Raw genomic sequence first — 25,697 nt, 5'->3', positions numbered from 1 at the left:
ACAAATAGGACCCGGGTCTCTCACTTCCTGGTCTAGTGCCTGTTCTGTCAACCACACCACCTCCTGAGAATGAAGAAAGAGCACAGCACACAAACTAGCTATGGGTGACTCCGCGGAACCCAAATCCCCCAACAGACCCTGAAAGTTTATGCTGTAGCTGGTAAACTAGGAGTTCTTTTCCTACACCGCTTCTGTGGTGTCTGTCGCACTAGATCTTCTTTGCACCACTACCTTCTGTTAGTGGCTGCCGAAGAGAGTGAAAGTGAAGTTCAAATATGATAATGTGAGAGGCAGTATATATTGTGATGGGAAAGAGCACTGACCCTAAATCAATTAGACCTGGATAAAATCCTGGCTTTACCACTTCTTGGGGATACATGTATATGGATATACGAATTGCTTCACAGGGTGATATGGTATAGTGGTTAAGCACATAGACTTAGGAGCTAAATTGCCAATGTTCAAATCTCAGCCTTACCATTCACAAAATAGTGTGACCTTGGGCAAGGGTATTGTCTTTCCCTGTGTAAGTTTTCTAATCAGCAAAATGGTAAATAATAGGACTAAATCATATGGTATTATGAGGACTAAGTTAACATCCACCAGGTATTTAAAAGACTGCCTAGCAAACAGCAAATACTATTAAGTTCAAGTTAGTGTTAATGTAATTATTAATAAAATTAAAATTCAGGCGATCAAGATACATTTATATAAAAAGATAGCCATCAAATACTTTTAAAATATTTTGGCTGGAATAAATTTTTGCTTACCTTAGTTTCTTACATTATGCTGTGATGAATTTTCTGGGTTGAAGTTTTCCAGATGGTTATCAAAGGTCCTCTTCTTTAATGCCTTAAAAACAGTATAAAGACGTGAGTATTTAAAAATTGTTTAGAAATATTTTGTGTAAATTAGCCTAGATTCATCATAAATCATATAATATTTATAAGTTCTGGTATAGGCTGTGTGACTCTGGCGAAGCCTGCTAAATTTTCTGTACATCTCAATGAGAGGGTTCTATTTGAATTCCAGTGTTCTACGTTAATTCACATAGAATCACAAACTTTGTTTACAGAACTGAGCTGTGAAAACACAGGCGCTGTGAAGTTTGAAGATTGAATTCCAGAAATAATTTGTCAAGCTGTGAACAAACTATAATCATAAGAATCTTAATTTCCTAATAGCTTTCTGGAACAGTATAATGAATATCCTAGAGATCTACACCCACAGATATCAGGTTTTTCCTTCCAGAAATTATTTTCCTGACCAGCCATGCCTTGTTTCTCTCCCTTTCTCCATCTATCTATCCCTCCTCACATTCCTCCTTCGATTTATCTATTTTTGGGGAAGGGGGCGTGTTTTAGTTTTGATTCCTGTTTGACTTTTCTGCTCTATTTTTCTCCATTCTCAATTCTGGCTGGTTCTTGCCCCTTCCCTATTCTGTTTACTTGGAAGCTGACATGTGGGGGAGGGAGAAGAGAACCACAGCCTAGTCAGTAATGCTCCCTTTCGATACTTTGGCTGAGACAGCAGCAATTATGTGTGGTGGCAGAGTACCGAAGAAGTGCTTGGTGGCCATGGAGGCAGCTCTTTCAGCTTTCTTTGATCCACATGCTGGAAGAGGCCTTAAGTGTTACTAAAAACGGCCTGGCTGGCCAGCCATGCCACCCGCTCTGACCTTTGTTTTCCCTTCCTTTACAGGTGTTTTTGCTTTAAAATTTTTAACTCTCACTAGTCAAATAGTGAAAGGTGAGTCATATCTGCACCAAAATAATATGCTATCCATCAGGCATAATAACGGGAGAAGAATTCTGTATTAGTTTGCTAGGGCTACAGTAATAAAATATGACAAACTGAGTGGCTTAAACAAAAGAAATTTCTTGTTCCAAAGTTCTGGAAGCCAGAAGTCGAAGATCAAGGCGTAGGCAGGGTTTGTTCCTTCTGGGGGCTGGGAGGAAGGATCTGTTCTCCTCCAGCTTCTGGTGGTTTGCCGGCCATCCTTGACTTGTTGACGCTCCTCTGCCCTCATCTACACGTGTCCCTCTCCTTGTGCATGATATCTGTGTCCACATTTTCCTTTATAAGGACACCAGTCATATATTGGATTTAGGGGCCTATCCCACTCAAGTATGACTTCACGCTAACTTAGTTACACCTGTGATGACCTAGTTCCAAATATGGTCATATTCTTAGGTACTGAGGGATAGGACTTCAAGATATAAAATTGGGGGGAGGAGCAGACATAATTCAACCTATAGCAAATTCCCTTGACCCATCTGCAGGAGAATACGGTTTGGGTTGTTTTGCTCAATGGGGATGGAGTTTTGCCAAAATCTACATGCCGTCTCAACACTTTCACACAAAAACTTCCCAGTGTCCAGTGTTTTATCATTTGCAAAACTGTAGCTCATATTTGGGGGTGGGGTGAAGGGGGTTTGACCATGGAATAGAATGCTTTTTATATGAAATGGGTGTGTTCACAGAAGTTCTGAGCCCCCAATATGGTTAGCACTTTGCTCTCACCACTTTAATTACTAGCATTTGAAGGTGGAACAAAAATCCAACTCCAGAAGAGAATATTGGGGGAGTAAGAGAGGCACCTGACGACAGTCCACGTGTAGGGCTTTCACTTTATCAGATGTGCACGAGAGACCTGAGCAGGTGGTGGTCCCTCGGAGTGCTGATACTGTTGCTTAGGACCATAAGCATAGTCTGGAGCAAGTGACAAAGTACTAACTCACACCAGATTAAAGAAGAGTGCCATCATTAGCAGCGACACTAAACATAAAGGAATCTGGACAAGTGCTCTCCCACTGCTTGTTGTAATTTAGCCTAAAAATGTTTTGAATGGATCTAATGACGTTCACCTTGTTAGAGCCTTCTTAATAGATTTTTCACCTAGAGGGAAAATTAGATTCTAAAATGAACTTTAGGAAAATTTATCAATTTACTATTTATACTGTGAAGTACGAGAGACTGAGGCTGTGTTTCATTCATGTTTACACCCTGAGTGGAAAACTCAGTGAAAACATGTGTGTCTTGTATGTGCATTAAGTTTACTTGGTATTTTAAAAACTATTCCTAAAAGAAACTGTGTCTTGACACAGACTTTAGTAAGAATTGAGAAATTAGGTTATATTTTATGAAATTTTATTACATTTGACAGTTGTTTTTTTCTGGTTTGTAACTGTAAAGCCATTATGTTGGTTTTTAAACAGACGCTTGAAGAGCACACCTAAGATCTATTTGTGAGGCATACAGTTTCACTATTACAACGAATCAGGGAGGCAGTGTGTATTTTACTCATAAAGTAGTTATGTTTAACTGAGGTTACTTAATTAAATATCACCCTATTATTGGTCTTCTTGGTGGCTTTATATTGAATATAATTTTCCATCGAGGTTACCTTTTTAAAACCATCCTATAAACTTCTAGCCTTTAAATGTTTATTTTTGCCTTAATATATATATATATACACACACACATATACATAAAGCACAGCTCCAGAGCAATAATTATACTGTCAGTCATTTATTCCTTTACTCTGCATGACTTAAAATTTAAAAACTCATGAAAAACATTTAATTGCTTGCCTAAATACATATATTATATGTGTAAACAAATACTAAAATTTGTGAAATAGACTTTTGTTAGGCTAAAATGTCTGAGGCTTTAAATAGAAGAGCTGATTTAGCAAATAAAGGTTTTCCATCCAACGGGAAACTATAAACACCATCAGGTTAGCAAAAATCAACGTTTGCAGCTGTATATATATATAGTAAACTAATAATCGAAAGGGGGAAGTACGTAGTAACCCAGAAGTCAAATGCCCAGTGTATTCTTCAGTCACTAAGAATAAGTACCTTAAAGTCTCCCTCAGCCCTGACTCTGTCAATTACCAAGTCCAGTGGTGTTTTATTTTTTCTCTGGCCACTCAGTTCAGAATCCTGTCCCCTCAGGCTATCAACTACTACAGTGACTCCCAGTTGATCTCTTTACTGTTAATCTCTCATCTCTTCTTTTCATTTATTCACTAGATCCAGTCTAATACTAAAATTCTCTGATCCTATCACTGGTTTAAACTTCCGAAGATTCCCCAATGTCTAAAGCACTCTTTCTTCAAATGTGATTTCTGGATTGCTTGTTTCTGAATCACCCTCGGCCCTAAGGAACCAAACAAAATCTCTAGGGAGTGAGGCCAGGAAATCCAAAATTTTAATAAGTACCACCCTACCCCCAGGAGATTCTTGAACATGCTAAATTTGAGGCCTGTCGGCCTGAGACAGTGATTCTCAACCTGGGCTGCACAGTGGAATCACTTGGGAAGCTTAGAAAAATTACTGATGCTTGAATTCCATCCCCAGAGTTGCTGATCTAAATGATCTGGGAGGCAGCCTAGGCCTTGGGATATTTTTTAAAGCTCCCCAAGTGAGCATCTGTATCAAAATGGATTGTATTTGGCTACATTTAACAAAAAGTCAAAGCAGTAATTGCTTAAAGACACCAAGGTTTCTTCCCTCACAGAAAAGCAGCCCTAGAATGGGCAATTTAGAAGTCATACGGTGATTCCACAAAATCATCTGATACAATGGTATTTGGGAGGTGGGATGTTTGGGAGGTTCTTAAACCCTAAGGGTGGAATCCTGTGAAAAGGATTACTGCCTTATGAAAGAGGCTGGAGAGCTCCCTAGCCCCTTCCACCATGTGAGGATGCAGCTTCCAGCTAGGAAGCGGGACGAGGGCTCTCACCAAGCACAACCACTCTGGTGCCTCGATCTTAGATTTCCTAGACTCCAGAACTGTGAACAGTACATTTCTGTTTATAAGCCACCCAGTTCATGGCATTGTGTTTTAGCACTCAAATGGACTAAGTCAAAAAGAAGCAAGCAAAAGAGAGAAATGTTTCAGATAGTGATAAATGCAGTGAAGGAAATGAAATAGAACGATATTATTAAAGAATGATAGATGTAGTGTGGGTAGTTATTTTCAGATAAGGTATTCAGAAAGGCCCGTCTGAGAAGGTGACATTCTAACTTGATATCTGACTTTGAGAAGGGACCAGTTATGTAATGATCTGCAAGGAAAGCATTTCAGGCAGAGGAAATAGCAAATGAAAAAGGTCCTAGGGTGAATCGTCCTTGGCATGTCTAAGGAAAAGACTAGATTATCACTTTGGAACTGTCTTCATTTGCAAGTAACATAGGCCAGATTTCAGTGATTTAATTAAACACGTAAGAGTTTTTCTCACATAATTAAAAACCCAGGGGTAGGGATAGCAAGCATTGGTTTATGATTGGAAGATATGAAGACTGAGATTTCTGTAGTACTCGAGGCTCTTTTCTCAAGGTCACAAGATTGCTGCTTCAACTTCAGAAATTGTGTCCATATTCCAAGCAAGTAGGAAAGAGAGAGCAAAGGGCAAAGACAAACCAGTTACGTGTGTCCCTTTTTCAAAGGGCTTTCTCTGACGCCTCACACAGTAACTTCCATGAACATCTAGTTGGCCAGGACCATGTCGTGCGGCTTTCCTGGCTACACATTTTATGATCTGATTTACATACATCTTTCCATACTAGCTGTCTATTGAAAACAAAAATGTCCCCAAATATGTAAGCGAAAGTGATGCTTCCTGAGGCATCCTTAGCGAGATTTCAGAGACAGCCAGGCTAGGGAGCTTGGAGAAATGAGGAAAAGGGTGCTGGAATGGGGAGAAAAAAGTACAAGGAGATCCCTCAGCATCTATCTCTTTTTCCTGCCCACTTTCTTGTTGGTTTGTTTGTTCATTCATTTATTTATTAAACATCGAACACCTACTATGGACAGGCACTGTGTTAGGCTTTGGAAATATAAAGATAAATAAAACACAGCCCCTGCCCTTGAGGGGCAGCGTATCATGTAGCGTCTGTATAGGGATAGACCTGTCATTAAATCATTGCAAAACAGTGTGATCAATGCTGCGATAGAAATATGTAGATTATGTTGTAGAGACATAAAGTGACAATTAGCTCAGCTTGAGTGCGTATAGCCAGGAAAGAAGACTTCATAAAGGTCATGCTGCCACTTGTACTGAGCTTTGAAGAACATGTAGCAATCAATGTCCTTTCTCTTCTATTTGTGTGGCCTTGGGCCTCCTACAATGAGCAAACCTTGGAGGACACTATTTGTCTTGAATTAAGGGGAGACAGAAATGGGAGTTAAAATGTGTGGAGAACCAATTTATATGTTGTACTCTTTGCACATATTACACTTCATGATTAACTAAGTTCATCTGAAGTAATATTTACTGAGAACTGAGATAATGCTTTAAAGTTTTATGTTTGCTAATAAATGCATTTACCTGCAAGTAACAGAGACTAGCCTCTAGTGGCCTAATCACAGAGCCAACAATGTAGGTAGGTGGGAGCTGGTATTATTTCGTTGGTTTAAATTAAGCATGTCAGTACTATTGTTCTTGTGATTCTTTTGACTTCTTTCTCATGGCTCCAAGGTGGTCCCTAAAGCAAATGTGGGGCCACGGTTGTCTTGTGATTCCTGATGAGGCATGATTGGAAGCTTTCCAGAGCACCTAGAATGCTGGATATTTTTTAAATCTCCACTTTGTAGTAAATTTAAGTTCAGAAAGTTGAGGTATTTAGTCAAATATTTGGTGAGGCTGGGGTTTGAACACTGGCTGTCTGGTGCCAGAGTCTTTACTCTTGACATTACGCTGAACTGTTTTCTCAGAGAGCCCTTTTCTTGCTTGGAGAGGCCCTGGGATCAGCCTGCCTGCTCTCCTTCCCTTCTGTGGCCACAAACTATTATCTCCACTCAGTCTCTCTCCTCCCATTGGACATACTTCAGGACAAGGACCTCTTCAGCCAGCACACAACCTATTTCAGGGGTTTTAAGGTTTCCTCAGCTAATAAGAGGAAAAGAGATGAGAAGGAAAAAAATAAAATTATGGCCTGACTGAAGCTGCCAGTACAACGTGAACTGATCTTGCCTCTGCATTCTTTAGGCCTGAGCACTTCTCTCTGGGTTCCAAATCTTTTAGACTTTCTTCCTCTGTACTATGTTTACTCAGATTGCTCCATCCTTGGCCACCTTCCTTCTTGTTTGCCCACCCTTACAAGTGCTAGAAATGACCCATGTCAGATCTGACTTTGATCCAAGTTCAGGTAGGGTGAATTCTGGGTTTCAAGAACCAACCCACTCTTCCCGGTAGAGGACATTTGAGGAGTGGGATACCCAGTACCACTCCAGGACATCAATGAGTACAAGAGTTAAAAGAGAAATGGAAGTAGGGTAAGGAATGGTATCAGGTGGTGATGGCACACAAAGGAGAGACAGCCGCCCACTCGGGTGATGGGAACACTCAAGAAAGTCACATTGAGGCTGAGTGAGAAGATGAGAATGTCTCATAGGGACAAAACTGGAAATCCTATGGTGGGGGAGGGGGACAATTTAGATGACACGCACCTGCACTGGGGAGGGCCATCTGCTTTATTCAGTCTGCCAATTCAAATGCTAATCACCTACAGATGCACCCAGAAATGTTTAACCAGATACCTGGGGTTCCTGTGGCCTCTGTGCCCCGTCGAATTGACACATAAAATTAACCATTAGAGTGGGTCTGTTCCCTTGACCACAGCAGATGGCTGAAAGCCTTAAAATTCAAAATTCTCAGAGTGTAACTGTGGGGCAGACAGTCACCTGTGGACATTTGAGAAGCCTCTTCTCTCTATGAAGAGAGAGGGGAGAGTTGAGGAAGCCATTGCCAAGGATCATGAATATTTACCGGTTAGGAATCAGGCTGTCCTTCATCCCTCCCTGGGAGTAACTACATGGGGGACAACAGGATTTAAAGGAGATTGCTGTTTCTTCCAAACTGGGTGGCTCCCTGGAACATTTTTCACCCCATGAAGTCATGTTTCCTTAACTGTCTGACGTTTGAGCTCGAGTGGCTGCATCTGTTTGAGTACTACACCATCACTGAATAATGAGGAAGGAGACTGCTCAGATTATTTTAGACCACAGCACGCACCATCATGCAAAAATCGCTCGGCAAATGTTCCTTCCATGAAACAAGGCTTATCAACTGTTTTTATATTCATAGATTCAATCTTTTGTTTTCTGAAGATGAAATATGTTTTAAGTTACCAAGTCTGTTCAGACTGGGTGTAGCTTTACATTATTCTCTAAATTTTAGTATTAGGTTATTGCACAGGCACCAGTATAGATCGGGTGTGAAATGCGAAGTGAGTTCATATATCTGTTTAGGTGTAATCTTTGCAAAAGAAATGTCATCACAATTCATTCTGGAAAAGACTTGCTTTAATGAGCTTCAGCATTATAAAGGCATTCTCCAACTTCTGAGAAGGAAGTTCTGTGGGATGTGAGGGGGAAAGAGGCAGGAAAGGAGAATGATTCAGCTGGAAAAGAAGGAAAATGGGGAAGGAGAAACTAATTTGGGAACTGTGCTGATTAAGGAGTTGGTACTGTCAAAAGATAAAGGAACGAAGTTGAAGGGAAAAGACAGGGGAATATGCAGTCATAACGTAGGGTTTAGCAGTGGCGGCAGTGTGTGATTCAAGGTCTCCAAGTTCAGGTCCATCAGGGGCCCAGAGAGGCAATGTGAAAAGGCAAAGCAGATGAGGTGGGGTGGTGGGGAAGCTGGGGAGGATACACTTGTGGATCTGAACCTGGCGGCTGCCACTCAGGCTGATTCCTATGTGGAAATATATGTTGGCCAATAGAAAAAGTTTGCTGACCAAAAGTTTCCCTCGGCCATTATTAGTGGCTACCCGTGTTAATTATCACCTGCTTGCTTGCTCTGAATATTTGCAGATTGTTGGATGTGACCAATAAGGGGAATGCCATGAAGTCTTATTTTGTGTTTTACCTTCTTAATGTTTTTGTTGCTTTCAGAATGGCACATAGCGGACTGTTAAAACTCATCACTACCTATCGCCTCATTTAAAAAACCACAAATATAGAAAAGGGAAAACATATTTTGCCCTCGAATAGTTAAGGCCAAACCACTTAATTAGCCTTATGAACATGTTAAAATTTCTGGAACTGAACCTAAGAAATTTCTTCTCAATACTCAATGTGGTCCTATTCCAGACTCAAGATTTAATGCAGCCCAGTGGATCATCGGTTTCTCCTCCCTCAAACATTTGAGACTATAGCTACTGGGGCCCATAGTCCTTCCTGTGGAATAATACAGGGTGTCCTCATGCTCCCTATCATTGCGGGGGTTCTTTGGACCCATAACTTCAGGGCTAAAGTGGGTGTTGTATATTATTCCTTAACTTCTTGGCACCTTAGAGGGACCTGAGAGGTGCTCTTACCCTTTGCTAAGTAAATAGAACTCGCTATCACTGTGGATAACTAGTGCTTTATAGGATGCAGGGTGCTTCCAGAAATATTATATCACTTAATCCTTCTATACCTTTTTGCACTGGGAATTATTTTCTCTCTATATGAAGAAACTGAAGCCCCAAGAGGTGAACTGTCTTGACTTTGGCAACATAGTCTGGGAGGGACACAGGCGGAATGAGAAGCCAGGTCTCTTGCTTTCCAGTCCACAGCCCTGTCTGCTGCCCCACAGGTACCACTCTCCATCATCCCATTATTTGTCTTTAAGAAATTTCCAGATAATCAGCTGACGTGATGAAGATTCTTCCCTCCTGTAAAGGGACATGCATCTCCTCCATTTGGACTCCCTCATTTACCTTCCTGTTGGTGTTGAATGTATTACACAGATCTGAGGAATCCAGATCATAGGAGGGGCAGCAGGGAGTTCCCAGGAGCAAATTCACCATAAGAAGGAGTCTGGCACCCAGGCTCTGGGACGGAAGCTGTAGGAATGAACTGAAAGCTGAATCACTAAGTGCTAGAGCTTTGCAGTCCAATTAACTTTGCTTCCAGATGCTTCTCCAAGTAAATGGAGACACAGCAAGCAGTCTTTTTCTAACTCTGTCTTTGACCTGAAGGATGGTGAGAAAGCTCCACTTTCATCAGCCTCAGGGTATAATTTCCAGCTCCACTGCAGCCAGGAAGGGACATTGACAGTGATGGTCAAGTTCTAGTTTGATTGGCACCTCTGTGGGACAGTTGGAGCCTGAGGCTGCAGAGGCTCAGGCCAGCTTACTCTGACAGTGAGCAACTGGGGAACTGTTTAGACACCTGCTGGTACTTTGCACAAATACCACCCCAGGGTTCTTGGAGATGCTGGCGGAAGTGGCTGCCACCAATCTGGTGGGGCTCAGAGCCTCTGAGAGCTGAGGGCTAATGCTAAAGAGCTGTATAGCTGTTAGTACAGGTGGAGAAGACACAGATTTCCCTCAAGCTGTAGCTCCTCATATGCTCCCTCCAGCCCTTCCCCCCGTACCAGCTCTAAAGCAAACATTCAAAGCTTGCAAACCTGAGCAGTTATGAGAATAAGCACTTCTCTTTCAACTTGCAAGACAAAATACCCCATGAAAATTGACTAAGAAGTCACCGGAGTAACATACTTGGGTGCTGTTTGCTCAAGAAAGAATGGCTGCAGGATGTTCCAAGCTCCCGCTTTAACTTGCAGAAGGGAATGCTGATAGGATCCCCGGACACCCCTCTGTGAGGTCTTGATTCCAGAAGCCCCATGGTGTAGAGCAGTGTTCCTAACCCTGCTGCATATTCAACCCCGCCAGGAGCTTTTGAAAATCTTGTACCCAGCTCTGCCCCAGATCAATTAAATCAAAATGTCTGTTAAGGAGGCTCAGACATGATGTTTTAAAAAATCTCTGCAGGTGACTTAAGAACCTGAAATAAAGGTTGAGAACCACTGATGTGGAAGAAAAAAGCCCAGATTGGTAATCAGTTTAGAGTTTCAACCAAGCTTTCAACTGAGTCATTTTGATCAATTCCCTTGACTACTCTGGACTGTAGTTTTCATATCACTTCTAAGTTCCCTTTGAGCTGCAAAAATATGTATGTACGTAACAGCATCACTTGCAAAAGGAAAAAAATGGAGAGTGATCTAAATATTCAATAGAAGATTAATTAAACAAATAGCATACCCAGGTGCTAGAATACTATGCACACATTTAAATGATGTTAAGTGAAAAAAAAAGCAGATTATAGAACAGTTTTACAGTATGACCCCATTTTTAAAATGAAAATTACATAGCTAGATGTAATTGCAAGGATATATGCCAACATCTTTACAGTTTTTCCTTTCTGGAAAAGGACCTTCATTTTCTTCTTTTAACATGTCTGTTGTCTATATTCTCAGTACCACTAAATAATCTGCATTAAATATTAAGGGGAAAAAAATCTCACAGGTCAAGCCTTGAATATCAGTCTTGAATACAGTTCTGGAAAATCTCAAAAATAATTTTACTTCTATATGTAGAGTTCTAGCTCTTATATTTCTTAAGCAGCTATTTGCAAAATCCTGACGTTTTGCTTGTCTTCTAGGTTACCTACAAAAATGTACTAGCTTAAGACTTTTTCATCTTCCTGATTTGGAACTAGCAATCTAGAGAACAAAATAAGAGAAAGCATTTCTTCTGCAGTAGTTCTTCTGGGTCCTGGTGGGGCTGTCCCCATTTCATTGGAGAAAATAATTAGAGAGGGAACAGGAGTGAGAAAGTCAGGAGGACAGAGAGCCCAGAGAGAAGGCGTTTGATCTGTTTTTCTTCCCTAGATCATTCTGTCATATTTTTGCTTGGTGTATTGGTGGTTATGAAGATGAAATGAGAGACCACAGTGAAAGGACATAGCACACATTTAGGCACACGATTTCTCACTAAATTTCTCTGTTCATTCACACGTGACTCCAAAAGGAATAACTTAGCTACTTACCAAACGTGTAACCTCAGAGCATTCTCATCCTCACAAGTCCCAGTTTCCACCCCTAAAAAAAGTGAAGATAATAATAGTGTTAACCTCACTGGGTTGCTATGAGAATTCAATGATGTGATGTAGGTAAACCACTCAGCAAACATAAAGCAAATAAGTGTTAAATATACACAACTATTATTATTACACCTTATGATACAGTATTCCTTAACAACAAAACAAACCCCTGCACTATTGATAAGATTTCCATAGTAACCCAGAAAAAGAATTGCAAAGCTTATTTATAGCTTTAACAGTTTAGCATGGGAATGATAAAATTAGTTTGGAAGATTACATTTTGATTAGAAATATAATTTTTTTTTTTACTTTAGTTCTAAAAAGAGTATTACTTCAAGTGTTCAATCCCTCTATGGTTTGACACCAAGAATAGAATACTTCATTTCAGAAAGAATGCCTTAGAGAAATGATTAGCCACTGATAAAGGCAGTTACACTAGGAAATGACTGGGTTTAAGGCAAGTATTTTTCTGTTATAAAAGTGATTAGGCCTTTAGAAATATTTTCAAAGCAGCATAGTACATGCATGTAATATAATTAATGTGTCTTAACTTTTGTCAGGCTCAAGGTTCAAGGTAACTAGGACTAGGTAGAGAAATGGGGTAAAAGAAACATTGATGGTTTCAGTTCACAAGGTTGATTGAATATGAGAACACTGATCAGTGGTTCCTAAACCTGTGATGCCCCTTGGGATCACACGGGGAGCTTCAAAAACTATGGGGAGCTTCAAAACCTACAAGTGCCTGGATCCCACCCTCAGATTCTGATTTATGGGGCATGGGGCATGGCCCGGGTTCCAGAATTTAATATCCTCAGGTGATTCTAGTGCATAGATAAGTTTTGAGAACCACTGGCACAGAGAAAGGATCCACCTTTCTCTATGTAAACATGGCCCCCAGGGTCTCCCTCTTTCCCTCAAGAGGGTGTTCCCAGGGTGTGACAAGAGAGAACAGCTCCCATGTAAGACTCTCTTTACTTCCTCTCTTCTTCCTGCCCTCTGCTGGAAGTGTTATACCAACTGCCAAGAAACAATTTGTCACATCATCCAAGACCAAGGACCAGATGTCAGACTGTAACCTCCACCGTGTCAGCCTCATACCACCTCTTTTTCTCTGCATCTCTGCCTCAGTTTTTACAGCTTTCCTTTAGCTGTACCTGTGTCATGTGACCAGAAAACTTTCATTCCTGTCCACTTAAGAACCTCCATGTGCAGGACTTCATACTAAATGATATCAGTAAACCAGGAAAACATGTTTTAACCACTAAGTAGTTAGAAGCCAAAGTTCAGATGGTAGCTTGAAGGATCTGCTGATCAACAGGCAAATGAGCTGTGATTTGAGCTTTGCTCATTGTGCTGTGTGCTGAGATGAGAGAAGTTGGGTCAAATAGAAACTTAGCTTTAGAATGGAGAAACAAGGAAGTTATCTACTCATCGTTTCAATACAGTTTAAGCTTTACTGCTTACATCGATGAGGTAGTTTTTAAAACCAGAATTTGAAGCCACCTTTCAGGCTATATCCAAAGAAACTAGGAAATATAGAACAGATGTGGATTATGTGCAAACTGAGATTATATAGATTTTTGTTGGCCTTGGAATGATAAAAATAGCTTCAAGATTTAAAAGTGCTTTCATCATAAAAATAATCTCATATTGTCCCTTGAACATACCTGTGATATTTTTATTCTTTTGCTATAGATGAGGAAAAGGCCACAGAGATTGTCTTGCCTAAGGTCACGCAGTCAATAAATGGTAGTGTCAGTATTTGATTCAAAGACTAGACTTTCACTGTGCCACAATTGGCAGAACACAAATGTCTGAATGTAGCTCAAATTTCTTATACAATTAGTAACTTTTTGCTTTTCTCTTTATTTTATTCATTACTACTAGGAATAGGCTTGGCTGTGCTATTAATCGGTAATTGAAGAGATGTATCAATTTGGGATTTTCTGCAAGCAAGGGTAGCTTCCTCTAGATATCTTAAACAAAAAGAATTTATCGGAAAGTTATAGAGGGGAATCGTAAAATCAAATCAGGAAACCTGAGGGAGGGCTTGGAAAATGGACACGAACCGAGGAGACTGCACAGGCTGCATAGCAGAAATGAGCTGGCCAAAATTTTGCCCTAGCCAGTGCCTCTGATGGACACTGCCGCCCCAAATGAGTCCTAAACATGCCTTCCTCTTAGGTCTCACACTGCAGCTTCAGGCCCCTGCAGGAATGCCCAGCTGGTCGTGGGCAAGATCCTGGCTTCAGGGCAGGGAGAGAGGATCTCCTCCTTTCACCTTCCGTACAGGACACTGACCACTGATAATGCAGACTGCCCCAACGGGAAGAAGGGATGAATGTTGGATGGCCAAAGAACTGACAAATGCCTCCTGCAGAACACTAGTTTAAAAAAATCTCTTGCAGTTTCAGAAAAATCTCATAAGAGAGGTTTCTAAGGAAAATTGCAGGCTACTATAAAAAGAATATCTTTTAACTTAAAAAAAAATCTGTACTTAATCGCTCAAACTCATTGTAGACATCAGTCAATCTGCACATTGAAAACACCCAAGTCTGCAGTAAAGTAACTTTCTAATCCAGCTCCAGAGCACAAAGTTGCTCTGTGCAGAGGGTCAGAGCTGCTCTAAATCAGTGTCAGGAAACACACTCTTGTTCTTTTGTTCACTCAGCCTACAATTAATATGCATCTTTCTATGTGCTAAGCACTGAGATTTTCAATACCTGGTTCTGAGAATACAAAAACTCATAGGTCCTTGAAAAAAATCTTGTTTGTGCATGTGTGTGGTGGGCCTGATTTTGAGTGTGTGTATGTTGCAATACAAGAATCAGAGATAATCTAGTTTTCCAAAACACGTAGGGGATTTAGGTGATTTATAGAACCCTTTTATTAATAACAGAGTAGCAGACAGACTATTATGTTCAGATAGTGTTAAAATTTTTAATCATCTTTAAAATTTACCTTTTGCTCTTTCTCTAGTTTTTTTTCTTTTTTCTTTTTTTTTTGTCGTTACATGCAAACATACACAACTGAAGAATAAAAATTCCTTATCGGTAACTGTTGTTTTCAGAGAATTCCAGGTCTTGAAAGATTGTTTTGTAAATCTGTTGGCATGCTTAAACTAACAAAAATAACGAAGCGGGAGCTCACCAGATACATTTGTACTTAAAGTCGGGCTAATTTAAGTGATAAAACCTGAGCTGGAGCCACATATGGGAAGAGCTTATGAACGATGACTTCACGTTATCATTGTTTAAACCCTTTTCTAGACAGTGGAAACACCACAATTTGTTGTAACACCCTCTTCCTGAGGTTATACCTGGTTCATGTCAGCTCCATGTGTTTTCCTAAAACGAAAACAGAAAGAGCTTCCTAGAAGGATGCGGCTTAATCTGTGAAGCAGAGAGAGGCAGAATGGGCTTTATAAAGAGCACTTACTCTTAGGAGAAATTGCGTAAATACCTTTTCAAGTATCAAAATAATAACCTTTTGTTTCTGGAAATTAAATGTTAAAGCATGGATGTTTGCTTTTCTAGGTATTTAGAAGGCCATTTCCATTTAAAAGCAGTAAACCTAATGATGATCTTGTCTCCCACTTCACAGAGAAAGTAAAAGCATCAGCTGCTCAAATACCTCTGTGAATAATGAAAGTGTCTTTAAGTTCTGAGTCCCTGGGGGACTACTCTTACCTTTAGTCCCCATCCGATATTCTTTGGGGAGTCAGGTGCTCTCCACGTCCCACACACTCCCTTGCCAGGCCATTCTGCTCAGGGGGGCTAGATGCGCTGCTGAATCAGCCCACGCTGCAGCCTGAATCACCCACGTTACCACACTACTCCCTTCAGCACTGCTCTTGCCTCTTATATCTCTGGATCTTTCCTCACAGCTTTATACCATACACACACTGATTGTCATCTGGACCAGCACCCTTGTGTCTTTCTTTCCCAAAGCGCTGCTAACCTAAAGCTGCTGTTACCAATCTCCCCTCCTGCCCAAGCACCCCGTTGTTGCTCTCCCTGAGGATTCTCTCGTGTATTGATATTGTCCAGGTGATAACCATACCAGGTTCTCCATTGACCGACCACACATGTAGCTCCTTTGTTTCTTTTCTCTTGGGCAGATCATCACCCCCCACCTCCATTCAATTCTCTTCTCGTTGCTTCTGAAACATCATCAGCCTTTTTGTTGCCTTCTCAGCTTTAGAGAGACCAATGTGGCTGGCGACACTGAAACTCAGCCAAGATTAAATAGGCTTTTTCATCCCTGGTTTTATTAATGAATAAGAAGCTATGGAAACCTCTAATACTAAGTTTTAAAGCAAGGGCTCCATTTTCTTGATTTCATGGACTTTGGAAAGCACATTTCATGAGGTCCAAAAATATTCCGTAAAACAGGGGTTCTCACCTGTGGCTGCATATTAGAATCACCTGGAAAGCTTTTACACCTCCTGATGCTCAGGCCATAACCCACATTAATTACATCAGCACGCTGGGTGCGGGACCCGAGCTACCCAGGTGATTCCATGGGCAATAAAAATTGAGGACCACTCCCCTCTAAAGTGGCAGGATTAGGAACTAAGCATAAAAATCATCACCTGACATGTTTTCTCTCTTAAAGGAACTTAAGTACCTACAAGAGATCTAGCCCTTAAAAACAATTTCATAGACATTCAAAGCTTTATGCCTTTTCGTATTTTATACATCAAGGTAAAACTCTGATACGAGTTAAGATTGGAGCTTTAATCTTTTTTCCTCATGTCTATAGTTACTCTTTGAACAAAGATTTTCCTAGCACCTACTATGTACCAGGCAATAAACCCCCCAGAAAATAAAGCAGACATGACATGCTCTCATGGTGTCACCGGCGGGGTGAGGTGAAATCCGACATTGCCCCAGCGGCGTGGGGGAGGAGGAGGAGGTGGATGGTGGGTGGTGGCGTTGTGTGTTGTTGTTCCTCGGTTCTTCCCCACCGATGCAGTAAAGAATTTCCAGTCGGCGAGACTGAGAAAAAGTACGATTTATTGGAAATACATTTTAGAAAGAGACTGGCCATGCTGAGGAAGGCTGCAGCCCTGTGGAATTTATGAGGTGAAGAGATAAGACAGTAGACCCCAAAGGGAGGGGTGGGGTAACAATGCAGATTTGGGAAGTTCTGTTTATATTTGGGCTGTGATGGGAGGGCCTAGATGATCCCTATGTGAGGTCACCTTGACTGACAGTTGGCTGCTATATAACTTTTTTGCCTATAATGCATGTGCTTACCCAGAATTCAGTCTGTTACCATTCGATTTATGAATTTCTAGGCATAGTCATGAGATTGTTTTTTTAAATGCTGGTTTATTTAATTAACTTATTTATTCACACTATATATACATACTTTTTTTTTTAACATTTTCTTTTTTCATTTTCCCCCTCATAGTCATGAGATTATAATGATGGTGTAATGAGACCGAAGTTAGGGTAGCACATTCTGCACATGCTTTTGTAGCTGGTTTAGCCAGCAGCTTTTATGGCCTTTGTGCTCTAGGATTTGGGATAATTTATAACCCTAAAAGGGAGATATTTCTGGGGGGTGCTTAAGGAAGGTCCTCGAGGGAAGTTTCTATGGTGACAGAGCTGGGCCCTCGCTCCTGTCACTCATGCCTAACTAACTACCTAACAATGGAATTTATATCTATCTGCTCATAACATATACGATAAATAAGAAAGCACATAAACAAGATAATTACAAAAGTGATATGAGTACAAATGCGATAATATAAAAGGATAATGTGATAGCAAGTATGTCACATCCAGGGGCAGGCAAAGGGCAACTGGCCAGGGAAGTATTCTCTGAGGGGGTGACTTTCAACTTGAGACCTGAATGGTGAAAAGAACTTGCCATGTGAAGATCTGGAGCAGAGCATTCCAGGCAGGAGGAGAAGTAAATGCCAAGACCCTGAGGCAGGAACAAACCTGGCGAGTTCCAGAGCCTGACAGACCGGAGTGCAGTGAGCAGGTGAGAGAGCAGCAGCTGACAAGGTCAAGGAGGGAGTTAGGAACTAGCCTGGCAGGGCCTTGTGAGGTCACGGAGAAGAGTGCATTCGATTTAAAATGCAATGAAAAGCCATCGGAAGATGAGATTTATGAGTTTAAAATACGTGAGGGCAAGAGAGAAATCAGTTGTTTGGTTGATAATGGCTTATTTTAGAGCTATTGTTTAGAGGTAAGGCCAGAAGGACTTCCAGATGGATTGAGGGTTGGAGGGGGTGGGGCGGGGGGAATGAGGGAAAGGGAAGAATCAAAAACGAGTCCTTCGTTTTTGGCCTGAGCAACTGACTGGATGGTAGTGCCATGTGGTGAATGAAATGGAGGTCTGGGTGAGGGGCACTTTGGAGGATGAGAAAGCAAAAGTCAAAGCTCTGTATGGACATAATAACTTCGAGATTCTTTTAGGCATCCATTAATATCCATTAGGAGTTAATATCCATTAGGACAAGTTTGGAGCTCAGAGGAAAGGCCCGAGCAGTAAATTTAAAATTTTAAGTCGCTGGCGTGGACTGGCGGGGAGGTGATATTTAAAACTCTGGTACTGGAAGTTCACTTAGGGAGATTATGCCTACAGAAAACAGAAGACTGTACAGGATGGAGCCCTAAGGTATTCTAAGATTAGGAAGAAAAAAAGAGATTCCGTAAAAGAAACTAAAGAGAGGCTAGGAATTTAGGGTCACAGGGCCCTGGAAGTCAAGAGAAAAAGTGTCTCAAGATGGATGGAGCCTGTGAAATGTGAAATAAACCTCTGTGAAAGAGAGGTTTTCGGTGACTTTGACATGAGCAGTGGGGACAGAAGTTCAGATTAGAAAGTTAGAAACAATGGGAGATGAGGAAGTGGAGACTGTAGCTATTAACATGACTGCCAAGTTTTTTTGTGCCTGGAGGCATGTACTTACTCCTATCCTGATTTAGACCATTGCATAGGCAGACCCATTACAATGTGCATGTTTCTCTTGTCAGAGCACAAGTTGCTCCATTAGACGCCTGATCTTACTTTGAATGTCACATAGTCAGTACATCCCCTGGTTGAAACAATGGCCTTGAGGAACTGGAATGAATGCTTGGGGTAGGACTGGTTCTGTTCTCACCCCGTGCAATCATTTCTGGAAAGATGCTTCCTACTAGCCCACCTCTCTAGCTAATCATCATAACCAAAGAGCAAAATACATGATCAGCCTCAAAAGCTATAAATAAAGGTCGATTATTATATGACAGACAAGTCTACCTAACACAGAGAGCTTTGATCTTCAATAGCAGAAAATAAGACTTCCTCATATTCCTATTCATTTCCACTTAAAACTTGAATAAATTCATATGACCTTTTAGGTGAACCAGATTTTCACCTTCCTTCCGTAGCAGATAGGAAGACAAACATTCTCCTTTGTGGATATTAAATGGTCCTGCTAACACATTTGAAGTTTTGGCTTCAAGAAGTGACTGTGTTTGGTTAGTTACTGTTAGTGGGATAGCTTAACATCAGTTTTAAAAAGGCCAAAATCTAGTCTTTTGGGAGAGTCTTCGGAATCAAAATGGATAACACAAAAAAGACTGAGACATAGTTGTCTGGGGTATCCACATAGACAAGCCCTTTAGGGGTGTAGTCACAATTAAATAAGTTACTACAGTTGAAGTCTCTATTTTACAGAGGAGGATAATTTGTAACTCTCAAAATCATAATAGCCTTGCCCTGCCTAGCAGCTATTTCAGTACTGGAGCCCAGAAGTTTCTCCAGGTAGGTAATATCCTCATTAAACATCAAAGAATAGCCAAAATGTGGCTCGCAACCTTGGAACGGGGCCAAGTTTGAAGACAGAAGCCTGCAGCCATAGTACTAAAAGGGATAGTCCTGATTTTTGTGGGCAAACCTCAGTTGGGAGCAGGAGATGGTGCTCGTGGTGAGGAACTAGAGATACAGGAGTTTCTGAAAGGGGCTATGGGATGAATCCAGTGAGCATCGGATACCCCGGGTTGAGGGAGCCTAGAGAAAAAGAAATTGTGTTAACCAGGGTGATTATGTTCCTTCTAGTATTTATGCCCTGTACATTCACAACAAAAAATCCAGATGTGTTTAGTAATAGCAGTAATAGTGGTAGCAGTGCTTGTAAGATGAAAATCTTGATCCTATTTACACTTATTCCTGCACGTCATCTGTGCAGAGGGGCTTTGATTTCTCATTTGGTCAAGGAATCCATATCACATGCTTTACTTTTCAAAACAAAATGCATATGAAGGATCCCTGTAGTCTGTCAATCAACTTACACTTCAAGTACTACGGGTATTCTTTTAACCGACATTTACTCGAGTCACTGAATTGAGGGGAGCTCTCCATTCTCCCTGTAAAACCTACTGACGAAGGCCCGCCGTGGGCTTCTGCCCCACCAGTTGGATTGTAGGCTTATCATGAGTCAGTTATGTTGGTTCCCAAACCTGTTTGTGTTTATGCTGTAATTCTAATTAGGTAATCTGATCAGAGAGGAGAGCCAAAAAGAGCCATTAATATAAAAACTAAGTAGTTGAATCCTTGGAAAGTGACCATAAAAGTGAGCTGGTAAGAAAAAAATTGCTATCAAATTAGATGTGGACAAGAGGCTATGAATAATAATCATAAAATTATAAGAGGATTCTGCACTTGGCGTGCATCACAAGTATCTTTCAGTTCTTGCTGCACTTTAAAGAAATTGAAACTGGGAACTGGAGATGATATACGATGGGTGTGGTTTTGCCAGATTGAGAACCTCAACTAATGGATCCACCTTTAAAGAGAAGACTTTCACCAAACAACTGATGGATGAGTGTATAATTATTATCTATCTTCAAGTAACAGCATAAGATAGAATTGTAGCTGACTTATTAACTACCCAATTGCCAGTCGGTGACAATGGGTAAGAGAGTTTCTACTGTACCTTCTAGGGATGTGCATTTTGGAGTCTCTGAGTTTTACTTCTCACTGGAAGTGTAGTTAAAATCATTTATTTTCAAGAGAGATATCCTAGGAATATATTAGCTGTGAGTTTAAGTTCTATTCCTGGATCGTCAGATCCCCAGAAGGCTACATCACAGATCACTTTCCCCTAGATTTTGATGGTAATTCCTTCACAGAAAATGATTTTAGTGTTAGACGTTTGACTTTTATCAAAGATCCATAAAAGAGATGATCATATGAAGAATATCTCTGTCAAACTGCCATCTAAGCTTTCTGGTACTGCATTCAAAGCCTGGAACATGAAGAACCACATGATAAACTTAACTTAGTGTTAAAAGCTTGAAGGCAGCCACACAGGAAGAGTGAGAAAGAGAGGAAAGGAAGAAGAGAGAAATCGGTCTTAGATATAACTGCCTCAACCATTTAAATATAAAGCTTCTTTTCCTCCTCTGTTTCAACCTGTTTTCTTGTGGATTTATGAATTTTGAAAGTTGATAAACCTAATAAATATGCATTATTTATTCCATACCAACTAAACTACATATAGCTAATTTTAATTAATATAGCAAAGTTTTGAACACATCTATAAAACTTAATTCTCTCAGTCTCAACAATCGACATTTTCCAAATTTTTCCCTTTTAGTCTCCCTACTTAATTTTTACTTTTTGACCTTTTAAAAATGTATTTAACTTACATATAGTAAGTAAATCCAATTTCTTGTTATGTCTATGAGTTTTGACAAGTGCATAAAGTTGTATATGCGCCACCAACATTAAGATAAAGAAGAATCCCGTCACCTCCCAAATATGCTCTCATGCTGCCCCTCTGTAGTCATATCCTCGCCCCCATCCCCAGCTCCTGGTACACGCAGATCTGTTCTTTATCCTTCTAATTTTGCCTTTGTCAAAATGCCATATAAATGGAGTCATAAAGCACATAGCCTTTTAAATCTGGATTCTTTCACTTCTTTCACTCATCTGAGATTCTACTTTAGATTGACTCATGTTGTTGAATGATCATTCCTTTTTATTGTGTAGTAGCATTACATTGTATGATATTCCACCATACAGTTTGTTTATCCACATACCAAAGGACATTTGTTTTGTTTCGAGTTTTGGTGATTATGAATAAAACTGCTGCAAGCCATCTACATACAGGATTTTGTGTGAACATAAATTTTTATTTATGTGGGTTTATTATTATTATTATTATTATTATTTTAAAACTTTGTTTTAATAGGTCTCAAAATTCTGGGACAGATTTTTGGTCAAGTTGTTTCCATTAAAAAGTACTGATTTTAAAAACGAATAACTTAAAACCGCCACATGCACACACACAACAAATAATATGCAAAACATTCTCCTTTCCTTCGAAAGGATTTAGAATGTATTTTTAATTTAAATTTTCCTAATGACTAATGATGTTGAGCACTTTTTAATGTGCTTTTTTTGTCATCTATATATCTTCTTTGGTAAAGTGTCTACTTAAATCTTTTGCTTATTTTTTTATTGGGTTGTTTATTTTCTTACTGTTGAATTTTGAGAGTTCTTTATATGTTCTGAATATAAGTCCTTTGTCAAATATATGATTTGCAAGTATTTTTTCAGTCTGAAATTTGTATTTTTAATTTTTTAATAGTCTCTTTCACAGAACAATGAAAAAAATTTTTTGATGAACGCCAATTTGTTAATTATCTTTTATAAATTATGCTTTTGGTATCTTATTTAAGCCTCTTTGTCTAACCCAAGACGAGGATTTTCTCCCATTTTCTTTTAAAAGTTTTATACTTTTTTGTTTTATATTTGAATCTGTGATCTAATTTTTAATAAAGCATGATAGATTGAGTTCATATTTTTGAATACAAATATCCAATTGTTCAAGCACCATTTTAAATTTCTTTACATTGTTTCCGAAACTTAGTACAATTTAATTTTAATAAACATAACTTTTAGTTTTAGAAAATTTTAAAAATTCAGGAGAGTAAAGAATATTACTCATAATATCATGACCTAAAGGATAACCACTAACTATGTTTTGATATTTCCTTACTTTTCAATAAATATGTATATAGGTATAAGTTAAATAGTATGTAGCTTTACCATAAGATAATGTATTTATAATAGAAAATTTAGAAATTATTGGAAAAAGCAGAGAGAAGAAAATTAGAATTATATCCTTGATTATATACTTTGTTCTTTTGTCTCACTATATATTTTAACAAGATCATATGTACCACTTGAATCTTTTTTATTTAAAAGTATAATTAACTTCCTATATCTTTAAAATTTGAGACCATGTATACTATTTTATTTTATAGGGTATAATAATGTATCTAATTCTTTATCATGAGTTTATTTTCATGTTTTCCATATTTATTTTTTATATTTATTATAAATAACATGGTCAAATAATCCTACATAAAATTTTACAAATATATCTGTTTATTTCCTTAGTATCAATTTCTAGAAGTGAAATATGGGTCAAAGAGTATTACTATATTGACTTCCGAAGAGATTATATTAATTGGTTTTCTTCAGTTTGGGAAGTCTAGGAAACAGGCAATAAGATGAGATTAAAAATGCAAAGTTTTTATTGGGGGAAACATCTCTGAAGGAGTAAGGGGAGAAGGAGCAGGAGTAAGAAGGGAGAGCATTCAGCAGGACTGACAGCTGTAAAAGAAGAGGGGAGGAAAGACGGAATGGGTAAACAGAGCTTCACATTGCAGCGCAGCACTGCAAAAGCCTCTGCCAAGCCAATGAGGAGCCCCCCTGAGCACAGATGAGCTGCCAGAGGAGTCCTGCACTGGACGGAAGTGGCCCACTTCGGTCATTGGCTGGGAGCTCTGGAAAATGCAGCACTGGCATGGACACTGGGGTGGATCCCACAGGTGCAGCAGCTAGAGGCAGTGAGTTCATTGCACTCCTTACAGCAAGTTCTTGTCGCCATGGCTGCTACTCTACCTCCCACCAGCAGTGTATAGGAGAGCAACTGTGTCCCAGAATCCTTGTCATCATCACATGGCATTAATATTATTCTTAAGAGTGGCCAGTGTAGTAAATAAAAAATAGTCTCTTTTTTTTTTCATGTATTTTGAGTCTTCTTGATTAGTAATGTAGTTGTACGTACGTTCATTGACATAAGTCAATATTTTTGCATTCATCAATTACTTTTTATCACCTTTGCCTTTTTCCTATAGTGTTATTGATTTTTTTCAGTTATTTTTTAAACTACTATATACTAAATTCGCCCTTGTCAAATGTGGTACAAATACATTTCTTCAATCTGTTCTTTGTCTATGAATCCTTTCTCTACTAGTTCATTTCATTTGCTTTGCTTGGAAAGAGCTTCACTAAGACAAATGCCAAAATATTTTCGTACATTTTCTATTTTGTTCTAGTTTTTTCTAATGATTTTCCTTTCTTTTTATTTTTTGTTGTAGTATATACTCTAAAGAAGGAGTCCATTTATTTCAAAATATTTACCAGTTTTCACAGCACTATTTTTATAATCTGTCCTCTCTCTCTATTCTGAAATGCCACTTTTATCAGCTTATTTCTTATATATACATGGTGTGTTAACCAAAGAATTGAAAGGTCAACTAAACTTGTGAGCATCATACATCTTATCCAACACCAAGCTTTACTAGTGACACGAGGATACTGGCAAGAACCCAACACAGACAAGCCACTCTTTTTCGAGGAGCCCGGGTCCATCCATCACATACATCTTCCCCAAACTGTCCCTTTCTCCTGCATTGGGATATGTTTTGATTTCTGAAGAATTTATGTGAACACGTTGTTCTAAAAAGAAAAAACATCATTTTGGTTTTGGGGTTTCCAGTTTTATACTCCTTGAGTTGGATAGGAAATGCTTACATGACTGCTTTCCGATCTCTAGCCAGCCATGCCTCATAAATCCATAAACTGCAGGTTTATTTACAACACACAGTCTAGACAGACCAGGTCTTTGCTGCCAAAAGTGTTATTTTAGATAGGGACTCTCTGGTATCTTTCCGCTAGTAAATACCATTAGCATGTGTATAAGGAGCTCTGGTTGAGGTCAGTCATCTTCCCCTAATAGGAAGGGAGGGAGCTCCGGCTCAGGTCTGCTGTTAACTCTTTACTTCCCATGCAGGCATCTCTTGATTTATCAATAAAAGGAAACATACATTATTTCTTTCGTATCTGTTTTCCATGTCCCCTCCAGCCCCATGAATTAAATAATCTGAGCTCTATGTCTAAAATTTACCAGCATTTTATGGCACTATATTTTCATCACAAGAATGAATAAATGCAATAATATTATAAATAAATGTTGAGCACGTGATGCTTGTCTCTTATACATGCATCAGCCCCTTTGGCCCTGCACATCACAACTCTGTGATGCGGATGTTGGGGGAAAATTCTTCTACCTCATTCCAGGTATTTTCTTCCATGTGGAAGCAGTCTCATTAATGTCATATTTCTGTTTTTTTTTTTTAAATCCAAATCAGGAGGTATATCCCCATTCTATAAATATAAAATTGGTATTTCATAATGGGTAAGTGGAAAACGCTTAAAGTACACATGATATATGCAGGAAAATATATAACTCATTAGCGCATGTTTTAAACATAGAAAGTCTACTTAAGTGTGAAGAGATACTCAAAAAAAACTTCGGAATTCTTAATTAAGCAAATGATTCTCCATCCTATTAACTCTGCATCGGAAGCATTAATATAAAAGTAGTAGGCTACTGAAGAGAGATAACATACATCAGAAAAAAAGCACTGAAAATACTCATCATTTTAGAGCCATAAACAGGGTAATGACAAGAAGTATTTCACAAGAGTTGCCCTTTGAATAAGGAAAATGAGATG

At 39.4% G+C, this 25,697-nt stretch overlaps 1 protein-coding gene and 1 long non-coding RNA gene across 3 annotated transcripts in view; one reads left to right on the top strand and one right to left on the bottom strand.

Annotated features, from left to right (window-relative positions):
- The window catches only part of LOC107499402 (regulator of G protein signaling 7 binding protein), a 93,759-nt gene that overhangs the window by 6,099 nt on the left and 61,963 nt on the right, over window positions 1–25,697 (top strand). The window lies entirely within an intron of this gene.
- LOC107499403 overlaps window positions 1–25,697 on the bottom strand; it is a 109,665-nt gene that overhangs the window by 62,955 nt on the left and 21,013 nt on the right. The window contains exons 2-3 of the long non-coding RNA XR_001594243.2: window positions 11,830–11,881; window positions 771–852 (exon numbers count right to left, since the gene is read on the bottom strand). This is a non-coding gene — a long non-coding RNA (uncharacterized LOC107499403). The remainder of the gene's footprint in view (window positions 1–770; window positions 853–11,829; window positions 11,882–25,697) is intronic.

This window comes from Rousettus aegyptiacus, unplaced genomic scaffold (genome assembly GCF_014176215.1).
Source record: "Rousettus aegyptiacus isolate mRouAeg1 unplaced genomic scaffold, mRouAeg1.p scaffold_m13_p_8, whole genome shotgun sequence".
Lineage (NCBI taxonomy): Eukaryota > Metazoa > Chordata > Mammalia > Chiroptera > Pteropodidae > Rousettus > Rousettus aegyptiacus.
Note: the sequence above shows the minus strand (reverse complement) of the source record. Positions and strands in the feature narration are given on the sequence as shown.